The following is a 23,826-nucleotide window of genomic DNA, read 5'->3' on the forward strand; positions in this document are numbered from 1 at the left end:
ACTTGGCTCCACGCGCGCCATTCCAGCGGTGGCGTAGCTATCGAGTGTGCAGGCGGTGTAACTGCACTTGGACCGCACAGGGTCGGAGGGTCCCCAGGCGCCAGGCTGCGAAGAGGAGGAGGGGAAATCGTAAAGGAGGCTGCCATAGCATTCGTTGCACTCCTTGCCACAGGGCCCATGCCAACGGCTGCCCCAGGGTCTACCCACAAGGCCGAGCGGTCACTCTCGCGGGGGGCGGCAGCGTTGCCAGAGGACAGGGCACGGAGTCGCGTCGCTGTCACGAATCGGCGACTGGAAGAAGAAGAAGAAAAAACGATGAAAGTGCGTCCAATGGGATTGCAGAGCGCAATACTAACGGGAATATCGATTTCAAAATCTATCGTCTGTATTTATGATCTTGGAGGCAAGTACACGCACGCAAAAAAAAGGCGATGCCACAATTCCAAAAATAAGTCAAGGAAGAGATCCAAAAAAAGAAAAACGCAATAATGAAAATAACAAAACCCAAATTAGGCAGTCACAGGACCTTAAGACCCCCTTTATAATTTGCAATTTGCCGGAGGTAGGGAGGGTGGGTAAGGTGGGGGAGGTAGCCGTGTAGCAATTAATAACGCGAAGTGGGGGGGGGGGGGGTGCGGGAAAAGATAGGGAAGCACTCATTAGGCGTCCGCTGGGGGGGGGGGGGGGCCGTTGCGGGGCCATCGAGGGGCAGATTACGGCGCCGTAATGAGGCAGCCCGGCGTCGTCACGAGGGCGGGCCTCGGGCCCCACCGCTCCCTTGTTATTATTACGGGGCGGTGTGGGCCCGGCAATTAAGTCGACGAGTTTATTTTGTGTGGGACTCGGAGACACTGCCCGGGAACAAATCACGGCAATCATCTGGCAGTAATGAGAGAATTAGAATAACGGCGTCAGCTGGAGCTGCGTTTTAGGAGAGAATTCGAAAGGCGAGCAGCGCATGAGGGTGAATGAGAGCGAGAGGAACGTTTTTTTTAGAGGGGGGGGGGGGTGCTGTGGGGACGCGGAGAGACGGGGAGAGAGGGGAGAGACCGCGCAAAACGTTGAGGGATGGGGAGGGGGCAAGCAAGGGTTAGGGAGAGGAATGGAGCCCGGCGAGGGAGGCAGCGGGAGAGGAGAGAAGGATCTAGAAATTAAGACAATGGAAAGAGACAGAAGGGGAGAGAATGAAAAGCATCAAGTGGTGAAGAAGAGAGGGCTTGAGAGAGAGAGGGGGGTGGAGAGGGATGTAGCGGTGAAGGGATAATATCACAAAATAAGGTGGGCGGGAGTGCGGAAGGTTGTAACTTTTGTACGCTTTCCCTCGGAGCTGTGAAATGAAAGCTGTGCAAACAGAGCTGACAGCGCCATTTCATCTCGCGTGGGGAGAGGGGAGGAGGAGGGAGAGGACTGGGGAGAGGAGGAGGAGGATGAAGAGAAGGGAGAGGAGAGTGAGGCAGAAGAGGAGCGGGGAGAGGAGGAGGAGAGAGATGAGGAGGATGGAGAGGAAGATGAGGGAGAGGAGAGCGAGGCAGAAGAGGAGGAGGGAGATGAGGGAAGAGGAGGGAGATGAGCAGGGAGAGGAAGATGAGGGTAGAGGAGAGAGAGAGGCAGAAGAGGAGGAGGAGGGAGAGGAGCAGGGAAAAGAGGAGGGAGAGGAGGGAGAGCTCGGTGCGGTGCGAGGTTCCGGTGAGGCCGGCGCTGTCATCCCCCGCTAGGCGAGTTGGGGGGGCTCCGTGAGGAATCGCGCTCCCTGGAAATTGCAATCTGCAAAGTGTTTTTACATCTTAGCGGCGCTCCGACTTTGTGTGCGTTTTATTGTAATTTGTAAATCATCCTGTCTCATAAAAACTTCCCCCCTTTCCTTTGGCGAGTTTTAATAACTGCGCCGTTAATCAACCGTAAATGTTCGCCTGGTCATGAACGGAATGTATCCGAAGCATTAAGATATCGTTTATTTCATTATAATCAATTTGCCCTCGCAACGGGCATCGCTCGGAATGTTTTTTTTGTTTGAGACCGTCATGTTCGCCACGGTGCGCGCTTATTGATTTTAGTTAAAACGGGCGACGGCTTAAACGCATCATCAGTTTAACGTGATTAAAATACCTGCAGTGCTACGTATATACAGTGCTACGTATACACAAAAACGTAATTTTATTAAGGTCCGCGGCGTGCAACGCATTCAAAATCTTTAAACGGAACGCTAACGCGCATTATAATTTCGTAATTATACTCATAATGCACATTAAGTCTTTAACAAAAAAAAATATTGTCCTTCCGGGAAAGTTGCTATTATGAAAATGTAAAACGTAAATTGCCGAAACGGGGAGAATTTTTTTTTTTAATTTTGTAGCAGCTCAAATGAAACTTTAATCTGTGTGTCGCACGGACATTTTTGTCCCATTTGATCAAGTGCCGTGCGTTTGTTGTGTCCTATGCGCCACGCGCACAGGTAGTTGGTTGGGTTACACTGGTTGTTTCCGTAGGCTCGTGTGCGCATGGTCTAGCCTGTGCCTGCCTGAGCGTGCGGGGAAGCGCCACTGACCCCAGCGGTCTAACCGTGCTACCAGGGAGGGTTGCGTCTGGCTCTGTGTTGCTACGTGCATCTATTACCGTGTGCTGTGTCCATTCATTATGTTGCACAAAAGGATACATCTAATGTATGTCATTTTGTTTGTGAGACATATACGCTGTTGTAAACAAACACACACACACAAAGACAAGGATCCCCCGTACAGAAGTAATAAGACTGTTGGGGCAAGCGCTGTTCGCGAGTAGCACCTATGAAGGCCGGCACGGCACACGAGGGGGTGGGTAGGCCAGCACCATGCCTGGCCGCCTTTTATACTCATTTGACGCTGAGTCGACCTAGGGGAGGCCCAGGACCGGTTCAAATATTCGCCACTGTTTTTGGTCGTGAGCGGTAATCGAACTCGGGTTGCCGTGTTCGTAGCACGGCGTTTCTTTACCATTACACCACCGCTCCGCACACACTGTATATACGTAAAGACGCACGAAATTGCACGATTACACGCGTGCACTTCCTAACGTGCGCACCGATCGTATTCGTTCCTGCCCATGACCGTCGCTGTAGTTTTCCCGATCCTGTCTCAGAAAAACGCAGCTTTCCCGGTCCACGCCGACCGTCGTTTCCACCACGCCGACCCTGCTGCTGCTGCTGCCGCCGCTCCCCTCTCATAGCGAGACAGACACAGCACCCCCCCCCCCCCCCGCCGTGAGCCCTGGCCATGAGCGGCCCGCGCTTACCTCGTATGCCGGGTGGCGTGGTGGACCCTCGCGAATGACCGCCCCCCCCTTCGCAAACTTGACAGCGGCGGCAGCGGCAAAGTGAGCGCGTCCTCCACATTGTCCTCCTCCTCGTCGCCCTCCTCATCGCCCTCCTCCTTCTCGCCCCCATCCTCTTCATCCGCACGTCTCCGCCCGCCGTTTTGTCGGCGTGCGCCGGCGGCCCCCGGCGTGGACGGCGGAGGCGGCGGTCCCCGCGAGTCCCTGGCATGGAACGGCGTGCGGCCAGGAAGGGGCTCAGCCGGTCCCCCTCGACGCGCGCACCCTCCACCGGCACGGCCTGTCAATCAGCCGCACCGCGCCGGGCTATTGTCTTTGCTGGTGTGGGCGGGGGAGAATCGGTGATGTAAAGATAGGTGTTATTATTATTATCGTCGTCGTCGTCATCATCATCACCATCTTCTTCTTCTCAGCATGGGCAGTTAGATTGTGTGTGTGTGCGTGCTTGCTTGCGCGCGTGTGTCCGTTCTAAGCATCTCCGCGTAAAAGTAATAGCCTCCCAGCGCAGATGTTTAATTCTCAGAATATAGGTCGTTATCTCGGTTTTCAGGTTAAGATGTTGACACCCGCGCAGATACTTGCGTGCAAGCACACACACACAGCCATAGATCTGATTGAGTTCATAGAGGTGTCTGATGGGGGCCGCCAAGTCCCTGACCACTGAGGGGTGAGTGTCCTGGCGGCGGAGAGATTAAACCGAGAGGTCTCCCCCCATCAGCCAAGCGATTCCGGGCTTCCGGAGGGCACGTGGCGTACGAAGGAAACGTGTTTATAGTGACACAGATCAGTGTGAGTGCACAAGTGAGAGTTGTGAGTGAGTGAGCGAGCGAGTGAGAGAGAGCGAGGCGGTCACCGCGTCGCGCGCTTTCAGATGCGCTTCTCCTGCCGTCTGGAACGCTCTTCCGATATTAGGAGGCCACTGGAGCTGTGCGTTTTTAAATCTCGATTTAAAACGAATTGATATAGATCTGCTTTTTGTGTTCAGTTGTCCTTCCTTCCGCACCTTGGGTTAGCACGGTTTGCTCCTTTACGGTGCGAAATAAGTTCAACACACGTACGAGGGCGGGTAGAATCGTGTCGCAGTCGCTGTACCCCGGAACTCGATCTAATCTGTAAATGACGAGCAAAAAACCCCTTCGTAACAAAACAACAGTTCGCCATGTGTATCCCACCATTGACCAATTTGATTATTGTCAACATTGCCCAAGCTAATTGGCCCCGTAGTGTGGATGTGGAGACTCTGCATGTATGGTCCCAGAGGCAGACTTCGCGGCGGTGAGCACTGGTGACTGTGCCGTACCGATGAGTCCTAATCGGAACAAAACCAGCCAACGGTTGTCTATCTCTGTATCGCTGTCGGTCGGTCAGTCGGTCGGTCACGTTTGCTCAAATCTATCTCGATGGTGACCGAAGACGAGGGGTGCCACGATGTGCTTCTTCGGGAAAATGCTGATGGCTTTTGCACATGCGCAGAGGCTGCGTGCTTTTTGTGCGCGTTGACGCGCTTCACCTTTGACTTTGCCACGACGCTCCTTTGACACACTGCAGTCGTTATCACGCACGCTTTGTCCCTATCGAATATTCCGGCTGGTAAGCGTGAGCGTGAACGCGCACGCACGCACGCACGCAATCGTCGTCGTGCAATGCCGGTGGACGGTCTGTGAGCAGGAAAGTCCCCGGCCCTGAGCCTTCGTTTGCTGCGCCCGGAGGCCCGGAGGCGGCGCGGTTGGCATGGGCCCCGGCGTAAGGAATGAAATGGACCCCCCCCCCCCTCCCTCCCGTCCACAAAATTTCCTACAACTTCTTAACCCAGCGCCTGCGCCCCACCAGACCCATGTGCCCCAGCTGTGCAGTTGCACCGCCTGCACACTCGATGGCTATGCCACTGCGACGAAGTGTAAGTGGCCCCACTGGCTCCTGTCGGCCACGATGGCGCCCGCCTGGAAGTCACCCCCCCCCCCACCCCTCGTGTCCTCTGGCGGCGTTAAACACACAGACAGCCGCAATTTACCGCACGTTCCTCGAGCCCCCCCCTGTCACCCCCAGTGCGGCGTGTGGTGAGGCTGCCCAGGAGTGCCCGTGGGTCTGTTCGCCGTCTGCGATGCGTTTGGCTACGGAACAGCCGGCTTCTCTAGCTCGAGCGAGCATATTTTACGATCTGTTACAGTTTGTCAGAAACCAGCTTCATAGGGCCACTTCCGCTCCTTCCTGTCAGACACCCTTTGTGTCTTCAAAATATATTTTTAAAAAGTCCCACTCAACCGAGCTCTGGGATGATGATAAATCTCCCGTTCACTGACCCGAGCCACTGGTGTAAATTCCACGTGCCTATGGTGTGGGCGAGTCTCTGCGCCACGGGACAACCGCTGATGACTTCCCCCCTACAAGGTATTTATCGACTCCGGAGAAATGATGGGTTGAGTTGACCCCAACCCCCCCTGCCCCCCCCCCCCCCCGATCAAGATTTGAACTCATGACCTACGAGTTGGAAGTCGGGCATTCTCCGTATGTGTCGCAGAGTCGGTTACTTCGCATTAATAGTACATTAGCAAAGATGAAAATACATTAAAATTTGGGGCCTTGAATTACTATACGTATGTATGTTGAACTTCTTTTGCACCATACATAGGGAATCGAACTAATCGGAGGTGCGGGGAAAGGACAACAAACTGGATGGATAAAGGCCTCCCCATGCCGTGTTGGCCGTGGGAGTTGTTTGACCATACTTCACCAGATTTGTCAGTGCGGATTGGCGAAGGTGCTTGTGGGGTGGATTCCAGGATCGGTAAAGGTGTCACTCGCCACTGATGCTAGCCACAGCCGGGAAATGGAACTCGGGTCGCCGGGTTTGTAGCGCCGTGCTCTTAACTATGAGGCCACTCCTTACATCACAAGGCCACATTAAAATTCACGGTGCGCACGCACGCACTCGTTTCGGGGCGTACGCTAATTCGCAAAGATGCCGCACTTCTAAAAATAATCTAATTTGAAGTGTTGATATCGGCACATTCAATACATTTTTTTGGAACATTTCGAAAATGCCTTTTGCAGATATGGCGTGGCCGCGTGAAAGCCTACCGAACTTTCAGGATAGCAGAAAGCGGGGCCTCCGGCAAGCCGCGCCGAGATTCCCCTGCTCCTGTGGCCATGGAGTCCCGGTTCCCCACCCCATCGCCCCCCCACCCCCTCCCCCCTAAAATCTGCACCCCATCCCCCTTCATGTGTATTGAGAGCCCATTGCACAATCAGTACCATTTAAAAAAAGAAATGATATCCGATGAAGAATCCACGCGGAACACTCGCAGAGCAACGCGGCCCTTCATCTTTGACAATGGCCCATGGAAGCAGATGTTACAGAACTACCTCTGAGACCGCTTAAATTGGCTTCAATGACCTCTGTTTCAAACAGAAAGGGGGCAGAAACCTTCCCACCCGCCCTGTCGCGTGATGACCAAACAGCAATTTATTTTGGCAATTTTTGCTACAAAAGCGTGCAGAACCAAATGTTTCATGATGTGTCGTTTTTGTGCAGTCATTGGTGAGTGGGGATAAGTCCCGTCAATTCACCACATTTGAGAACCCACCTCAACCACCGGCAGCGGCATGGATTCGAACCCAGGATCTCGGCACTGGTCATTCAACGCTCTGACCTCCGAGCCACCCGGCCACTCCCCCCACCACCATCCTCTCCCGCCCAAACCCCCTTCGTTCCCCCAATCCACACCCATTTCCTCTTAATCCACACCAAGCCCCAACACACAAACTGATTTTAATCACTTCGAATGACGTCCCGTTGGCACCGCGCGTTGCTCCCAACGACGAGGATGGCTTGTTTCTCCCGTGGCGATGCCCTCCCCGCGAGCACGCATGCGCCCGGCGTCCGAGCGCGCCCGCGTGCCGTCGTTGTTAATAAAGCCGTGAAACTTGGCCGCCAAGTACCCTCCGTCGTTCAATTACGGATCGGAATGTTTTGCGTTAATGGACGGACGCCGATTTGGAGGGCTGGGGGTGGGTGGGTGGGCGGCCGTCCGGCTGGTCGGTCGGTGCGCAGAGGGGGGGCGGAGGGGGGGGGGGCGCTCTGACTGCCAACGTCCAGATCGCGCCCCTCTCCGTCAGAGCGCGGCTGGGATGACAACACTCTGGGAGCTCTGGCTCCGGCTCGTCCCTCTTGCTCCGCTCCGCCGTCACCGCGCGTGGCCCCGCTGGCGACGGGGCCGGCGACGGAGCGGCGCAAGAGGGACGAGCGGCTCCGTGAACGTGGCGTCGGTTGTACATTAGCGCGAGCGCGCCGCGCGTGACATTTGGCTGATGATTTTTCTCGGGGAAATGACGTGCCGCTGATAAAGGAGCACGCGCCGCCGTGGGCCGGGGTCACGGCAGGGTCACGGGGGGGCGAGGGCGGGGGGGCTCGTTCTCCCCCAGCCCCCACCACCACCCCCTCCCGCCGCCCCCCCCCCCTCGCCGTCCCCGGCTTCCCAGTCGGCGCCGCGATGCGGCCATGGGTGGTAGCGCCGTGGTGTTCTCTCTCCCTACTGCCCCCACCTCCCATCACACACACACACACGTGCGTGCCTCAACCATTCGCCCATCGCTCTCTGTCAAGGGGTGGGGGGGGGTGACTTCCTTCATTGCTACCGATCTGTCGATCATTCTCAGTGAGAGCAAACGGAAAAATCTAACAACATTACTGAATATCCAGAGTCCTATCAACCGCCACCGAAGCGAGTGGCTCGGCACGATTGTGGATAAAGTGCTGTCTCCGCTCCCGCCTCGTTCCACTGGGGCCCTGCGATCATTTCCTTTGTAATTTTAGAATAGGGCATTGCCATTGAGATGATTTGAGGCACGTTCCCACGGTTAATTGAGCAAATTACCATCGTCGTAAATTGCAGTCGGTATGCTTAACATCTCGATGTGAGTCGGTGGTGGCGTGTAACGGGGCCACCCCAGTCCAATTTGCTCTCTCTTCATGGCACCAGCCCCTGGGCCTATTTTTGTTTGTGGGCCCTGGTGCAGTTGCACCGCCTGCTATAGCGCAGAACTGTTTGAGCGAGATGATGCAGGACAAATTGATCTTCTAGAAGTGGTCTCCTGGTTCATTATTCATTGTCTAACTAATCAACATGTTTTGTGTACATTTTGGTGAAGTTCCTCAGATATATATGTGTGTGTGATGGATCGTTATGAATGGTATTATGAGTCTGTTTATTCAGTGAAACCTCGGCATACCTTTATTTTCGGAGGACCAGTCAAAATAAATGTTAAATGCGGGAAAACCTCAACATTGACTGTAGTTGTGTCCAAAGGGGATTTTTTTTGTGGGTACTAAAATCGGAATGAAGTGAGATTGTTGAACACGGAAAAATGCGCAAAGCGGGAACGTCGTAATGACGTTTCACTGCGAGATATTCTTGTAACCGAGACACCAGCGGCGCGCTAATGCCTCGAACGCGTTTTCTCATTTCGCTTGGTTAGGTTTCCCATATTTCCCCAAACCGCGGGGTGTTCTCCGCTTGCGTCCACGTGTGCCGTTCACCTGGAGACTCTTCCTCCTTCCCTCCGGCGCCACGGCCCCCGCGCCACCCACGGCGTGTCCTCCGGCCGCCCCTGGCGTCCCCGGTGAGACGCGTGCGTCCACAACGCGCGCTCCGCATTCGCCGTGACAGCCCACCCGCCCATGCATTGCAGGGAGGGTCGCGACCCCCTCGCCCCCGCCGGGCCCACGAGTAGACGAGTGCGCAAATTGACGCTGCCCGACAGCCCGTTACTTGTCCCAGGCACCCTGAACTTGACCGCCACCCCCCCCCCCCCCCCCATTACCCATGCCGCGGTTCGCGCAAAAATCCGGCCTCTCGATTTCCGCTCATCTCGCGGAAAGGTGTCGGTTTTAGAAAGCGCCGTTCATTAGCCAACGCCATCGACGCCGCGCTGTGGCCCCACGACACCTGGGAGCTGACGCCCGGTGCCACCTGTCCGCTTAATTTGCGGCGGCGCAGATGAATGTGAATAATATGGCGTAGTCGTTAGCGTTGCAGATTTCTCCCCCTTCATATGGATCGCTTCATAAAGGGCAGCAGATTAAGCAGACTTGAGAGTGCGTGCGCGCACGCGTGACCTAATGCTGACCCCCCCCCCGCACCACAAATGGGTTTCGCGTGGAGATGGATTAGCGTGCAAACACTCGCGTGGCAAAATCAGTACCCAGAGTGTAATATCGCAGTGTTATTGTTTAGCGCCGAGACCGCAGACAGATCATTCAACACGCCGCCAAGTCATTAGCCACTGTTTACAGGATTTTTTGTTCGCCTCTTTATTACGGGACCCGCATTAGCCTGCGTGAGCAATGGAGAAGGCCTTGGTTTTGATAATTCCGTGCGGGAAAAGCAGCGAGCGGAAAAAAATGTATATATATTCCACGCATTCTACCCTGTCTATTAAAATGTGACATTGAGAGTTGACCTACGTAAAATGTGTGTGTGTGTGTGTTTGCTCCTGCTGCTTTGCTCCGGCCTCATTCATTAGACGTTGTTTCTCCTGTCCCGAGTTCGTCAGGGCCTCGAGGTACGTCTCATGTGCAAATTGGCCGTTTGTGTTTCATGGGACCAGCAACACCCCCCCCCCCCCCCCCGTGATGTATAGAGGAAACCTGCAGATAATAATTTCCCGTTTACGCGATTTCAACAATGGCTCATAAATAGCGACGTTTAGTAATGAAGTGATTTAGACTCCGTGTGGATTTATGTTCGTTTCGTCAGAAGAGAGTGACACCGCGGTGATGTTAATGGGGCGGTGATAATCGTAAATCTTCCCCTTTTAAACAAAGTGCGAACCCAATTTTAAATATAAATTATTATTTTGATTCCCGTATATGTTACGCGAGGTATACTGTAACTAAAATAAGTATATATAATGTGCATTAAAAGCACTGTTTGCGCAAACTGTGAATTCAAATGGTGAAGATGCTGCGTTTCATTGTGTCTGCTGTGCCCATCCAGCCGACGCACATCCACACGCACAGCAGCCTCATCTTAGGCACCCGTGTGCAAACGTATGCGTGCGTGTGTGTGCTCATGCGTGTGTGTGTGCATGCGTGTGTATGTGCGCATGTGGGAGCGGTAGTGTAGCGGTTAGCGCGCTGCGCTACGAACCTGCGGACGGGTTCGATTCCCGCTCACGGCCGACACCGGTGGCGATTATCTGAACCGGTCCCGGGCCTCCCCTAGGTCGAATCAGCCTCAAATGAGTACCCGGTGCGATGTGTAAAGATCGCCAGTAGGGAGACAAAGGCGGCCGGGCGTGGTGTTAACCACCCACTCCCTCGTGTGCCGTGCCGGCCTTTATAGGTGCTCGCTAACAGCACTTGCCCCTACAGTCTGTTAAGGCTATACGGGGGGATCTTTGTCTTTGTGTGTGCATTCCCTCTCTTACACGCACACGCAGCTGCCCGCATTTGCATTAATGCGTTAACACATCTAAAATTTTTTTTTTTTAAACCAGTCTCTTATAAATAAATAACTAACCAAGAGAAACATGACTTGTAAAACAGATCCTCGGCGCCGTATCTATTCACGGTTGGCGCCGAGCGCGCGGGTTTTTTCCCTCCGGGAGCGGCGTCCGTCGTGGGTGCGTGGGGCCGCCCGCGCCGCGCGTGGTCATCTCGGCGCGCTAGAACGCCGACGACGCTAGAGCGACGATGGTGCTAGAACGACGCCGACGACGTTTCGAGTGGCGTTAGGGCGGCCGCCCGCTCTTTCCTCTCCGAGGCATTTTTTTTCCCCCGGGGTCGGCTCCTGACAGAGTTCATTATGCGAACAGGGACGTTGCATCAGTATGCAAAATGTCGTGCGTCGGAGATTTGGTGGGGGGCGGGAGCATTACCTCCAGGAGAAGGAATCCCATCATAATCTAATGAATTTTAATGAAAGACGAATGGGAGGTAACGGACGGGTCAGCCAAAGCCATGTCGACTGTGCGGTCTCGGGAGAGGAGTGGAGAGAGGAGAGAGAGCAGGGGGTGGGGGTACGGGGGGCGGGGAGCAGAGATGGTGGGGGGGGGATCAGCCAATGTTTCTATTTAAAATAAATATTAAAAAAGTGAGAAGATGTCATACCGTCTATTTTTGGGTGTATAATTTTTTTTCTCCCCCTATGCTCTCTGCCCTGCTTTGCAATATGAGCCGAGCGCTGTGCAGATAGGGCGGTAATTAGTATTCAGACAAAGAATGTCCACTCCCGGGTCACATTCGTAAATGGTTTTGATTTTATATATAAATGGAATAAGAGAAGCACTGGAGGTTGTCTATTGAAAAAGCGGGCTGCGTGGAGGTCGGCTCTTTAGCTACGAAGACTTCTGCGATTACCGCCCTAATTTTTAACACCTCTCTTTGTTTAAGTGTATCTGTAACTCACATACATTTAAACGGACCAATCACCATTAACTCCACACTTAACCAGTCCCCCCCCCCCACCTCACCACCCCCCCCCCCACCCTCTCTTTCGTACATGGCCCATTTATGTTGCGATACAGCCTGGAACTATTTACATCGTAAAGCAATCCACCCTGAGCAAACCATCTTTGCTCGTTTATTTTTCTTTTTTTTTTGGAGGTAGGTGGGTGGGGGGTGGAGTGGAGTGGGTGGGTGGATGAGCGTGGTGGTGGTGGTGGGGGGGAGGGTGTCTGCGGGCAACATACCTGCCTCTCGCGCCGGGCACCACGGCAAGCGTAACTGGTCGGGCTGCGAGTGGCGTCGCTGGGCGACGTTCCGTTTCCCCGGCGGGATGTTTGTGATTTACATCCCTGGCTGTAGATTCCAGCAGTCGGGCCATCTGGCTGTGAGCGATGATTGATCGCGCTCGCGCAGGCACCGTGCGGCTCGGCCGCGATGCGAGTTTAATTTTCCAGCACGGGGGCTCCCTTTAGGGCGGGCACTCTGTTCGCTCGGCGGATATGAAGGCAGCGACCTAATGTCATTCTGAAGTAATTACGGCGCGGTTGAGGTTATGAATCTCGGCTAAAAGTTTTGCGAGTTGTCAGGGCTGATTCGCGCGCGGCAAAATGAAAATATACATCATCAGCGAGGACCAAAGTCTGTCGCTGAAGCAGACGTGAGGCTTCACGCAGGGCGTGATTTTTTTTTTTGTTGGGCTGACGTGAATCGCGGAGATTGTCGTTGCGACGCGGAGTGAAATACGCACCGCGCTTGAAACTCACCTCGAGGCAGATAGCTGGCGAATAAAACTTGCGATTGGCCGCTCTTAACTTGCCTCCGCGCGACACAAAAAACACGCGCGGTGCCCGTGCGCGCGCGCGTGTTTTCTCGGTTGAAAAGTAAAAAATTATATACCGCGGCCGTGCACCGCTGACAGAACTGCCACCGCTTTGGTGAACGTGGCATGCCTTGACGGTTCAGTCGCTCCGTGGCGCCGCGCGTCCACAATTACCGAGCGCCCCCCACCTCCTTATCCGCCCGACTCCACGCCTAGCGGAGAGCGCCTGGAATCTGGAGGTCGCTGTCGGTCCCGAGCTGAGCTTCCAGTTCTCCCCGCAAGTCCTCAACTCTGCATGACCTCGTGCCTCCATCTGCGCAACAAATCCCGCACCACTCCCCCCCCATTTCCTCACTGCAGCTGCCGCTGAGACCCTCATCGTCATCCACCGCTCCGCTGTGTCGACCGTTACAGCTCCTCTTCGCCACGGTCTCTTCCGTTCCCTCGCCGGGCGATCCGAACTCGAGGCGATCCAAACTCCAGGAGATCCGAAACGCGGCCGCTACACCGAGTGCCCCCACCCATGGACGTGTCCACATCTCCCAAATACTCCCACATACGCCTGTCCCTCCACTGGCTCGAATCCAATCCTGAATCGATTTCAAGATCGCGCTCGCCATCTTTAAGATCCTCTGTGAACTCACCCTTGGTTACCTCTCCTCTCTGATCTCACCCCACTCGCCCGACCACACACTCTCTTCCATCAACCCTCTCATCTCACCCTACTCCCCTTCACGTACACTCCCCTCTCTCCCCTCTCATCTCGCTCTGCTCCCTTCTGTGCACTCTCTGCTCCAGCAACCAAGACCTATCGGAGCCGCCAGTCAACCTTTGCTCAGTGGGAGGTCGCTTTTTCTCCTCTGCTGCTCCCCTTATAGGGAACTTCCTTCTCCCAGCTAACCGTGCTGTCGCCCCTGTTTAGGGCCAGGCTCAAGACCTCCCTCTTTCCTCTCCCCATGACTGCCTCTCTGTCTCTCTCTATAAGATAAGGTTGCATTTAAGATCCACGCTGTATCATTCAGCTTGAAACAGACCTTGCCGCATTTGTATTTTTTCGTCCCATATAGAGCCTGTATTGGAGCATTGTACGGCATCATTAAATACAACCATTGGTCAGAGTCGCTGTGATTTTCATTCAATCAGTAAATTTAGCAAAATCCGCCATGACGGTGTCTCTGAGAGCTCCATTCCACTTGTATAGCACGTCTCACCGCAGCATCCTACAAGAGTCCTGGTTTGATGTCATTTCTAGATAGCGAGCCACAACAAACTGCTAACGAGACCCTGGTGATCAAAACCGGCCCAGAGTTTACCTGCTTAAATAGTGCAAAAAATTAAACACCGAAGTGTAATTGATTTGATTTAACGTGGTCAAACCAAGGCCCTCGTCCCGTTTATCTTAGTGTCAAATAATCGCGCAGTCACGCCCTGGGGGCCTAGGCGGCTGGTGATGACTCTCAATTCTCATAGCAATCCTAAAACATTGATCGATTTTTGTTGTTGCTGTTGTTGTTGTTGTTTTAAGTGTGAGCATTTATTTTCTTCTCGCAACAATGAGCTCAACAGGAGTGTCCCGACAGCGACACGGTGAGAGGAATGAACTTGTCGTCCCGTACGCGGTAGGCCCCATGGAAACGCGGACATCTCTCGTCGACAGGGATGTGGCTTTTTAGAAAGTTGTGCGAGCGGTTTGAGGTTGTTCTTCGAAATTGGTAACTTCGTTGCCCGTCTATCTTGTCATTTCTCTACCTTTAAATGTGCCATTGTGCTATGAACAAAGTACCGTTTCAACAAACGTAAATCGCCACAATGCAGCTTCGGAACAAAGGCAGATCTCGGGGACGACTACTGAAAAGAAAAAGCTGAAGGACTTTTGCGTTTGCTGGCGTTTGCCTCCCCGTGCGAGAGCCGGCGGGCACCGTCGTGGCGGATTTTGCGGTTCTCTAAAACCGTACGCTTCCACCGGTGCCGTCTTCCTAGAGAGGCTGCGTTAAAATGCGAATTTTGTTTTTTATATATATACGTCACGCCTGGTTCGCCGAAGCTGGCAGGGGTCACTGGTGTCAATTGTCAGAAGAGTTTCGAGAGAAACCACGACGAGACCCCGAACCCGGATGACCGCTGCAAAGTACAGGGTGTTTTAAAATGATGGACCCGATTTGAAATCGCTATATCTCTGCAACCACGAACCGCCCATGAATGAAACTCTTACCACTTGAAAGGGCGAGGCATAGAGAAGCCGGGGCATAGAGAGGGCGGGGCATAGAGTTTAAAATTATTACCGCTCGATGCCTCTCCCAGCACACAAACAGCCCCGAGCCTCAGTCATTCGCTAGACAACACTGCCTCAACGTTGGATAGGTCGCACGGGACCCCAAGACTTGGCGCTACACTCTTGGCCCCCAAGATCCCCAGACATCACCACATCCTACGACTTTTTCTTGTGGGGTTACGTCAAAGACCCGTGGTGTTTTTGTGCCACCATTAGCGACTAATCTGGATGACCTCAAAAACAGAATCACGGCAGTGGTGACTTCAGTGGAAGGAGACACTTTAAAAAGCGTTTGGGACGAATTCAACTATAGTCTCGATGTTGTCCGTACAACAGGTGGAGGGCACATAGAGCATTTATAAAATGGTTAGTAAAACTTGATAACTCATTAAACCGTTTGTAACTTTTTGTGTAATTGTAACATGTTGCCATCGTGAAATATACTGCTTTGAAATTGGGTCCTTCTCTTTCAAACACCCTGTATTATCTGTATTTTGATTTAGTGTGCTGATCTTAAAGGTGCATTGAAAAATTTGATACTCCGACTGATGCTCCTGCTGTTGTGGAGTGACTCATGCAGCCAGCTATGGCTGCAGGGTTTGGTGGTACATGTTGTTTATGTCGTTTATTGTGAAAATTCGGTCACAGTTCCTATGATCACTGTTACATTGCTTTCATGGCTTTATTTTGGTGATTTCGAAAACTTTTTTGGTTTGGCCATGTTTGTTTGTTGTAGTATGGAGTAGACTGATGGCCTTAATCTAAGTTGTCTTGTGGTTGTTGTTGTTGTTTGTCTTGCATCCCACTGGGATTTTTGCACACAGCGTTGGTGTACGGTGCTTTTTCTGAAATATTTTGCTGTTTTTTTCCTGGATTTTCTGTTTGCACAGTCACATAGTCACTTTCAGATGTTTTCTTGTTCATCTTTTTTGTTTGTTGCGGTTGCACCCGATTCAAGAACCGAATAGCTCACAGGGCTATACCAAATAAATTAAACTGAAACTGAAAAATAGTTTTATAGCTCATCGGATTCCTCCAGTATAAATACACATTCTGATTCAAGTGTTTCCATCACCGACCAGCCTGCCTCCCTGCGAGCCGCGTGACATTTCCTGCCAATTAACTGAACGTCGGTTGTTGTGTTCCCATACTACCCCTCCAACCCACCCGGCCAAAAATCAAATAAAACTGCAGTGGCGACACCCGTGGCTTGGACGGTGCTGGACCACAGGTTGCAACCATCAGCGTGAGCGATGTGGCCATAACTCCGTCTCTAATGGGGCGCGCGTCTGCTTGAGCAGAGGTGTAACTGTTAGTTAAGTGACGGAATTGCTTTCGTGCGGGGTTTCCCCCCCCCCCCTCACCGCCGCAACGGTGTTAATAAAATTTACGCCACTCGGGGTCAACGCCCGCGAGCCCATTTATCAGCCCCGACAAAAAGCCACTGTCCATCAAAGAGTTGCGCCGTAATCGCTTCTCGTCCACTCGTCTCCCCGCGCGCGCGCACGCACACGCGGAGAGGCACATACGCACGGACCAATGCCAATACCCGGCATTCGCCTGTGCCAGGCCAGGTGTACTTTGAGGCCGTTGCTGGCGAGTCGAGGCCATGGGACAGACCCAGGTGCCATGCGTTGGCTGACTGAGACGCACTGGCAGATATGCACGGACGAACAGACAAGGACAAAGTTGCTCCTATAGCCAGCTGTACAGGCTGTTGTGGGCAAGTGCTTTTAGCGAGCACCTATGATGGAGCACAAGCAGGGGCGTGTGGACAGGACTATGCCCGTCTGTATTGGTCTCCCCAGTGCTGATGTTTACACACACCGCACCTGGTGCCCCATTTATGTTTGGGTGGGCATAGTCAAAGGCCCCGCAACCGGTTATTTCATTACCCGCCGCTGATGTTCGTCATGGCCTCGAATTGAACCCGGGTCACCGAGTTCGTAGCACAATGCGCGAACCACTACACCATCAATTAAGCCGCCATTTGTCACACAGAGTGCCAGCGACGTCACCATGGCATTTGTGCCAGGCTGGGTTCTCGTTGAGGCTATCATGGGATGCATGGCAGGCTCGCTGGCAGCAGGTCATGCGACAGGCCCAGGTGCTAAAAGTTGACTGACCGAGGTGACTGGCAGATGCATGCACTACCTGTCCCCCCCCCCCCCACTGTGCCAAGTTTACACAGTTGGCACCCAGACAACAACAACAACAATCGCAGTTCGCCACTAAGTGGCGGTGCCGTCACCCTGGCGCTTGTGCCAGGCTAGGTGCACCTTAGTGCAGACACGCACACACAGACACACAGATACACACACATAGTTGTTCACACTATTATTCAGCACACACTGGCACTCAGTGATAACCAAATGCATTTCTAGCAGCTTGGTTGCGATGCGCTCCCATAATTGCGTTTCATTGCCACGTTGTTCACGATCTGACGTTTTCCCAACAACACTTCAATTTTAATCTAATAACGTCTCGGGCCATTCTCACGTTTGACGCGCACTCGAACGCTTATCACTTTTAATTCCTTCTGAGCGTTCATTCGTTATCGCGGGAATCAATCACGGCACATTATGCTGAGAGAGCCATTCGTTAGAACGCGTTTGGGCAACGCAGAGCTACAATTTTTTGCCTCCGACCGCAATTCATTTCGCCGGGGAGAGACGGCGGCCCCAGACAGTGACGGGGAAATGATGACTTGCGCTGGGGGTCTCTGCCCCAAGCGACCGGTGCCACCGCTCGGTGGAGTGGCGCGCACGCCCGGGGCAGCGCCACCACGCACCAAAGCCCCGCCCCCCCCCCACCCCCCTCGTCAATCCACTGCTGGATGAGACGACGGCCTCCCCACTCACGCCGCGTGGTGCCGTTGGTGCAGAGCGGGGAGAGGGGGAGGGCGGTCACCCGAATGCAGAAAGACGCGGCCGGTCAGCGCGGTTTGGCGAACACTGGGAGCGCAGTTCTTGGGAGCATAGTATGGTACAACAATGGGTCTTTGCTGTGGGGGAGGGGGGGGGGTCCTCAATTGCTGCCCACCACGTCGCCTCACAGCAGCCTACAGTGGTTTGTCTGATCTACGGCGGTCGCCCCCATCCGAGGGTTATCCAGGCTCAGCCCTCCTCGGCTTCCGAGACGCCAGGGCCGGGTGCGTCGCGGGCGATTCGGTCGCTGCTGGCACCGCCGGCGTGAAATGTGGCTCCATGCCGCGGCGGTTATCGGTGAGCGAGCACCCCAGATAAACCGGGCTTCATTAACCAATCCAACGTGTTTAATGGAGCCGCGCTATCAGTTTTACGGCTTATTTAATTGCCTCGGAATGCCTAAGTGGTGAGGAATTCGAGTGCGATTGGCCGAACAGTTGATGGCGATCGATACTGTTTTTTCGTTGGGTGGCTTTGCTGGCGTCGCCGGCGCTTGGGGAAGACGGAGACGGTCGCTGCCCGGTTACCCAAGAACCCAGGGCCCAGCTACCAGGCCGATAGCAGCCTCCCTGCGCAAGCTGGGTGTAAGCACGCCTTGCACAAGCACAGTTTCTCGGGGGAAAAAAAACAACAACAACAACAACTCAACAACGTGCTTCCGTTGCACCGGCGGCCCGAAGGCAAAGGGCAGCAGCATTCTGATACGAGCACGTGGCTTTGCTCGCGTGTGCTTACATCGTGGGCTCGCAGAGTATCGAGATGCGACTGTGCTTCAAGACGCCGTGCGAGTGGTGGACGTGCGTGCGTGTACGCATCGCCTACGTGTCGCCAATGCCGCGCCAAGTCGGCGTACCACAGAGGTCCGTCCTCGGGCCCTTCCTGTTTTCAAAGACGGGTCACCGTCATCGCGCGCTTTCAGGTGCGCTTCTGCGGCCGTCTGGAACGCTCTTCCTTCCTACGTGGCATGTGCGTGTATGTTGAGCTTCTTTCGCACCGTGCGTAGCCGACTGTGCTCATCGGAGGTGCGGGGCAAAGGACGACAAACTAAACACCAAAAGCAGTTCCTAACAAAAAAACAAAGGAATAACTTTCCAGACGGCCGCAGCCAGTGCATACCGAAAGCACGCCGATGCAGTGACCACGTCTTTGTTCGATGGCCCAGCCAAAAAAAACGTGCACGGCGAGGGGAGACCTGGAGTTAGAGCAGGAAATTATTTAACAGTGTGTGCGTTGGCTGCGAGGCAGAGAGGGGGGGGATGAGTCGGTGATGTTGCAAGGCAGCACGTGAAGAGAGCTCGGAGAGGAGAGACTCCGACGTAGGGCCGAGGAGAAGAAAAAGAGGGTCTTGATTCTCGTCTCGAAGAGGCAAGTACTTCTTCCCCACGTCCCCTTTGTTCAGCACGCACTTGTTGCAAGCCCCAGCCACTGGAGAGGCCCTCCACATCAGCGGCGCAGCTATTGAGTGTGCAGGCGGTGAAACTGCACCGGGGCCTAAGGGGGTGGCGGGGATGTGAGCCAGCTGCCCGTGCTATGAATAGGGGAGGGAATTGCTAGGGACCGTTTCCTTCCTTGCACCAGGGCCCTTTACCAACCGCGCCACGTAACTGCTCCAAATACAATGTCCAAATGTTCCACGTACGTAGTAGATGTGTGCTAACCAAATAAAAATGTGTGAATTCCTCCAGTCATCCTGGCGGAGCCCTGTGTTTGTTTCATTATCAGGCATGATCAATCCACTGCTGGATTGAGGCCTTCGCAAGCCACCATCTCTCCCGATCCTGTGATGCAGTAATGCACCTGGTGCCCACACACGAGCGAATGCCATTGCTCCATCTCCTCGGTGGGCATGGTCTCGGAAGCCTTGCGTTGCTCGTTGTTCACCCGTTGGAGGATTTTTGTGCCACGTGTCCGGCCCTCCGCAGTGCGTCATGCAAACAGGCGGCTGAAGACACAGCCACCGTCGATGCGGAGAAAAACAACTTTACATTTAACATAGTTAGCACTTAGGGTGTAATCTTGTTAATATGATTTATTGCATTAAATTATACCATTAATAGGTTAATCAGGATATTCATTCTGCCACCTTTCTGGTTAATTTTCCCCTAATGGTAATGCTTAAAAATGGAAAGTGTGACCCTGGAAAATTACTTTTTTTTTATTCCACAATGTTCCTCTTTAGTTCTGCTAAGCAGTCGTAAAGATAAAAAATCGCTCGGACTTTCTCGGAAAAATTGCTCCGCAAAGAGCTCCTGGGTGACGCGATCGTCGGCGATCCGCTGATGAAACCGGACAGATTTTCCCGGTCCCCAATCCATCTTCTCGCGTGGGATCCATTCCTCTGAACGATCATCACGACCGGGGGACGGGGGGGGGTGAGGGCACTAGGAGGTGGCACATCACGACATCACAGCAAGTCACCCCCACCGAGAGTCGAGCTCTGTGAGAGCTCCCCCCCCCCACCCCCCACCCCCCCCCCCCTTATATGTATATATGAACACAGACAAAGATCCCCCATCCTCGTATAGCCTTTCACAGACTGTTGGGGCAAGTGCTGTTGGAGAGCACCCGTGAAGGACACCATGGCACGCAAGGGGGTGAGTGAGGCCAGCACCACGCTCGGACACCTTTGTCTCCCCAGTGGCGATGTTTACACACCGCACCAGATACTCATTTGAGGCTGAGTCGACCTAAGAGAGGCCCAGGACCGGTTCGGATAATTATCGCCGGGTTCGTAGTTCAGTGCATTAACCGCACCACTACCGCTCCCCACACGTATGAACAGCTCTGTGGAACAAGGGTTCATTCTGTGGATTGGAATTGGGAAGGTGTTTGGATCTGTACGACGTCCTATATTACCTCCGCCTCACATCGGCTTCGTCCCACTCTGATGTGGCTGAGGTCAAGAGGTCATTTTGGCCAATGCCGTTAACGTCACCGCATCTCGCCATCACCTCTTTCCTTCTGCTAGATCCCGCAGTTGCTGACCTCCGTCCGGCTGACACTCAAACGCCCGTCTCGGTAACCTGCCCTCCTCCATCGTGCACGCCTGTCCCAACCACCAGCCATCGGCCCTCGGTTAATTCACTGCCGGAGGCGAGAGTCCTTGCTGCTGATCTCGTCAAGGAGCATAGACCATCACGCGAACTCCGTTCAGGCTCGCAGCAGCTGCTTTTGGCTAGCCACCGAACAAAGACGGCCACTGCAGCGCGCTTTCAGATGCGCTTCTGCGGCCGTCTGAAAACATTTTTCCGATATTAGGAAGCCACTGGATCTATTCACTTTTAAATCCTCCAGATTGAAAACTAATTTCTTTACAACTGCTTTTTGTCCTTAGTTTGTTTGCTTTCCCCCACACCTCCGATTAGCACGGTTGGCTATGTACGGCGCGAAAGAAGTTAACTATACAGTACATACATACAGTGGTCAGTGTGGACTGGTGAGAGCGGGGGGCGTGGGCGTGTGAGCATAGAAGTGCGATGCAACAATTGTTTATATTCTGCAGAGCCCTCGGCTGTCTTCCAAGCAGTTCCTTGTCTACCAAGCAGTTCCTTGTCTTTGTCTGCTGAGGTTGAAATGTCTTCCAAGGGGTTTCTTGCCCTGCGTATACTTTAGGCCTTTTGTAGGTGTCCTGTGGGCCTGGTTTACGTGATTTCAGGTGGCAGCGAACGTAAGGGGGCAGGATCTTACCGTAACGTGGTCACATTTCTCATGCAAGGTCTGCACTGCGTGGCCATTTAGTTTTCCTGCGTTTTCTACCCACCCCTCTTGTGATATCAGTCGTGAGGGCTATGGAATGACACCAGTTCCAAAATACACAACACCGTGTTTATAAGTTGTGGTGAGCAGTCATTAAGCTCGCGACGATGCGTCGATTTATCAACCTAAAATTGATCCTGCGTGTGATAATCAATTATTTACGAGTCATGCAAATGATTGCTAAAGTCACGTAGGGGATAATTGAGCGGCGAGAGGGGCGGTTGGGAAATGCTGCAGCCGAGACGGTCAAAAAATGAGACGAAAGGAATCGAACCTTGGATGAAATGGGGGACCCCGATCTAACCCCCCAAAAAAATCTGTATTATGGATGATATTGGTCGCGAAAGCCGACTACGTGCTAAAGGGGACCCCAATTTCTCGCAAGTCGGCGAGCAACGTGGAGGTGCGATTCGACACTGGCCCAGTCTGCATGCACACTCAGCGCTCTTGTTTGGGATTTTAAGTTTCTTGTTCCTGCAATTTACATTCACTCGGCCTTGTTTCATTTAATTTTGGGAAATTGTTTTGATCAAGAGTTAAAGACGCATTGCAACATTACAGTTCCCCACTTTTTTTCTCGGGGAGTGGTGTTTATTTGTTTGGGGTGCCACGGTGGTGAGATGTTAACTACCTCACCTGGTATGCAGGAAGTCGTGGGTTCGATCCCAAACCTTACTCCCGTATATTTGGGGTTTTCCTTACTCTCTCCCGGTTGCGTGGATTTTTCTCCTGGTCCTCCGGTTTTTCCCACCACATTTAGAAACATGCGTTTATGCTATTTGGCTGCTATAAATTTGCACGTGATAAGCCACTTCGTTGAACTATCATTTATGGCCAGATCGCTTCTGAAAAAAGAGCTGTACAGCTCAGTGGGCCTTCCCCGGTAAAATAAAAAATAGTTTTTTTAGGTTAGTTTTTTTGTAAAAAAAAAAAACGGCGACAACACAATTGACAAGATGATAGCATAACTTATACCACCTTTGAAAAAAATGTATTCCACTCAAGACCCCGACGTACCTTTAATTTGTTTCCGAATCAGGGAAGGAAGAGACGGAGACGTGTATTTTTTTGCCCGTCTAAGTGGAGCCATTTCTGCGGCGGATAATTGGAAACTCGGTGATCGAGCGAAACGTAGCAGGAGGAACGTGTTCCGTGGCACACGGCGTTCCGTGGGAAATCCGAGGACGGAACTCGCGCCTCTGCGAGTTAAAGCTCGATCATCGACGGGGCCTGTGCACACGCGGTGGCGTTTGCCTAATACTGGCAAAATTATGATAATTTTCTCCGCGACGGTGGCTCGTGGTGTAACGTTGCTTATGCTTAGCGCGTCATATTTAGACGGTGGCAGGAGAAGAAAATAAAACAAATTGGGATGAATTCAAATATGTCTCAGACGCCCTGAGCGCTGACACACACGCCACCTTGATGTAACACACATCACTCGATGCTTGCTTTCATATTAAGGTGAAGAAAAATTGGTGTGGCCGTGTTATAATTGTTTGTGGCTTGACACTTTATCCTGTGCTTCCCCACGGTGACACTTTAATCATCCCTTATCATCCTTCCCCTTGCCGGCGCTGTAATTACATCAGGCTGTCAGCGACGAATACCGCCACCCATCGCCGCTCCAGCAGCAAAATTAAACATCTGCATATCCCCCGCCAAGCAGAGCCGCCATTATTCATCTCTCCTTAATTTTTTTGCCAAGCGGTTTCGACATTCATTAGAGGGCAGAAAATGCATTATGTTGCAGCGTAACGTATAGTGTGAATGGGATTTATTACGGCAGACGAAACTGCCACAGCCGAGCAGATGCTGGCGGTAAGAGCCATGACGGCAAAGGAGGGACGCGTCGCACACTCACAGACCTCGCCGCACACTCACAGACCTCGCCGCACACTCACAGACCTCGCCGCACACTCACAGACCTCGCCGCACACTCACAGACCTCGCCGCACACTCACAGACCTCGCCGCACACTCACAGACCTCGCCGCACACTCACAGACCTCGCACCGCCTTGCCCTCAATGACCCCCTGTCAGGCAGTACATAGAACATTGGCCTTGCCCCTGACGTGCCTCATCCAGCAGCGGATAGAACATTGACCTCGCCCCGAACGGATCTTGCCCTCGCTCAACGTCCCCTGCCTTGCACCGTATTAAGCATGACCTTGTCCCAAATGTCCCTGTCTAGCAGTAGATATGTTCCTTGTTGTTCGTGTCGATTTCGGGGGCCATCCCCCCCCCCCCTCTCGACTGATACGACAATGTTCGCGCAGCGAGCAAGAATGTCGAATTT

At 53.2% G+C, this 23,826-nt stretch overlaps 1 long non-coding RNA gene across 1 annotated transcript in view; it reads left to right on the forward strand.

Annotated features, from left to right (window-relative positions):
• The window catches only part of LOC142910289 (uncharacterized), a 55,446-nt gene that overhangs the window by 25,426 nt on the left and 6,194 nt on the right, over positions 1-23,826 (forward strand). The window contains exon 3 of the long non-coding RNA XR_012932828.1: positions 8,782-8,925. This is a non-coding gene — a long non-coding RNA (uncharacterized LOC142910289). The remainder of the gene's footprint in view (positions 1-8,781; positions 8,926-23,826) is intronic.

The sequence above is a fragment of the Petromyzon marinus genome, chromosome 4 (assembly GCF_048934315.1).
Source record: "Petromyzon marinus isolate PM22_M1 ecotype Great Lakes invasive population chromosome 4, UKy_Petmar_22M1.pri1.0, whole genome shotgun sequence".
NCBI lineage: Eukaryota > Metazoa > Chordata > Hyperoartia > Petromyzontiformes > Petromyzontidae > Petromyzon > Petromyzon marinus.